The sequence below is a fragment of the Nansenia antarctica genome (assembly GCF_963989245.1).
Source record: "Nansenia antarctica genome assembly, chromosome: 2".
Lineage (NCBI taxonomy): Eukaryota > Metazoa > Chordata > Actinopteri > Argentiniformes > Microstomatidae > Nansenia > Nansenia antarctica.
The window spans coordinates 89,747,594-89,750,093 of record NC_137675.1 but is presented as its reverse complement, the minus strand read 5'-3'; the positions used below and the strand labels follow the sequence as shown (position 1 = coordinate 89,750,093).

At 33.1% G+C, this 2,500-nt stretch overlaps 1 protein-coding gene across 2 annotated transcripts in view; it reads left to right on the top strand.

Moving 5' to 3' along the window:
* The window catches only part of fahd1 (fumarylacetoacetate hydrolase domain containing 1), a 7,971-nt gene that overhangs the window by 1,077 nt on the left and 4,394 nt on the right, over positions 1-2,500 (top strand). The window lies entirely within an intron of this gene.

Sequence of the window (2,500 nt, the reverse complement as noted above, 5' to 3'; positions counted from 1 at the left end):
ATATAGCTCATAACTGTACATAACTCATAACTGTACATAACTCATAACTGTACATAGCCCATAACTGTATATAGCTCATAACTGTTACTGTACATAGCTCATAACTGTATATAGCTCATAACTGTACATAGCTCATAACTGTATATAGCTCATAACTGTATATAGCTCATAACTGTACATAGCTCATAACTGTATATAGCTCATAACTGTACATAGCTCATAACTGTACATAGCTCATAACTGTATATAGCTCATAACTGTACATAGCTCATAACTGTATATAGCTCATAACTGTATATAGCTCATAACTGTATATAGCTCATAACTGTACATAGCTCATAACTATATAGCTCATAACTGTACATAGCTCATAACTGTACATAGCTCATAACTGTATATAGCTCATAACTGTACATAACTCATAACTGTACATAACTCATAACTATACATAGCTCATAACTGTATATAGCTCATAACTGTACATAGATCATAACTGTACATAACTCATAACTGTATATAGCTCATAACTGTACATAGCTCATAACTGTATATAGCTCATAACTGTACATAGCCCATAACTGTACATAGTTAATAACTGTACATAGCTCATAACTGTATATAGCTCATAACTGTACATAACTCATAACTGTACATAGTTCATAACTGTATATAGCTCATAACTGTACATAGCTCATAACTGTATACAGCCCATAACTGTATATAGCTCATAACTGTATACAGCCCATAACTGTATATAGTTCATAACTGTATATAGCTCATAACTGTATATAGCCCATAACTGTACATAGTTCATAACTGTATATAGCCCATAACTGTATATAGCCCATAACTGTACATAGTTCATAACTGTACATAGCTCATAACTGTATAAACCTCTAGCCTATACTGATGTTTACTACACTACCTCTGCACATATTGTATATTACATGTACTCTGCGATGACAATAAAGTTGAATCACATTAGATGTTAGATGTTAGATTAGTTTAGATTAGATTAGATTCAACTTTATTGTCATTGCACTGTACTGTACCAGACAACGAACTGCAGTTTAGCATCTGTAATATGTCTTGTATTATTAATAACAATGACTGATAGGGCTTACAAGTAATAACTCACACGGAGACCTGACATGCAATTGACCATCACTTTACTGAACTCTTATTCAGGTATCTTACAGGTTCTATGACTGCATCCAATTAGGTAGGGAGCGCCACCTACTGGTTAGGCGTATTAACATTATTTCACAATACATCACAGCATCCAACCCGAAGTGCAAATAGTGATATAAGGCCATGATATAAATAGAACAAGAATGGTAGTGATGGGTGACTATGTAATATACAGTGTGTACAGAGGTAGTATTGTAAACATCAGTATAGTTTAGACTAGAGTATACAGTTATGAGCTATGTACAGTTATGGGCTATGTACAGTTATGAGCTATATACAGTTTAGGTGGCTTGTACAGTTATGAGCTATGTACAGTTATGAGCTATGTACAGTTATGAGCTATGTACAGTTATGAGCTATATACAGTTTAGGTGGCTTGTACAGTTATGAGCTATGTACAGTTATGAGCTATGTACAGTTATGAGCTATGTACAGTTATGAGCTATGTACAGTTATGAGCTATATACAGTTTAGGTGGCTTGTACAGTTATGAGCTATGTACAGTTATGAGCTATGTACAGTTATGAGCTATGTACAGTTAGGGTGGCTTGTACAGTGAGGTTGTTTATGTACCGTATCTAATGTGCAGAAGGAGACATGTGCATTATACTGTAGTTCAAAGGTAGTAATGTAAACATCAGTAGTGCAGTAGTAATGTAAACATCAGTAGTTCAAAGGTAGTAATGTAAACATCAATAGTTCAAAGGTAGTAATGTAAACATCAGTAGTTCAAAGGTAGTAATGTAAACATCAGTAGTTCAAAGGTAGTAATGTAAACATCAGTAGTTCAAAGGTAGTAATGTAAACATCAGTAGTGCAGAGGTAGTAATGTAAACATCAGTAGTGCAGTAGTAATGTAAACATCAGTAGTTCAAAGGTAGTAATGTAAACATCAGTAGTTCAAAGGTAGTAATGTAAACATCAATAGTTCAAAGGTAGTAATGTAAACATCAATAGTTCAAAGGTAGTAATGTAAACATCAGTAGTTCAAAGGTAGTAATGTAAACATCAATAGTTCAAAGGTAGTAATGTAAACATCAATAGTTCAAAGGTAGTAATGTAAACATCAGTAGTTCAAAGGTAGTAATGTAAAGATCAGTAGTTCAAAGGTAGTAATGTAAACATCAATAGTTCAAAGGTAGTAATGTAAACATCAGTAGTTCAAAGGTAGTAATGTAAACATCAATAGTTCAAAGGTAGTAATGTAAACATCAATAGTTCAAAGGTAGTAATGTAAACATCAGTAGTTCAAAGGTAGTAATGTAAACATCAGTAGTTCAAAGGTAGTAATGTAAACATCAATAGTTCA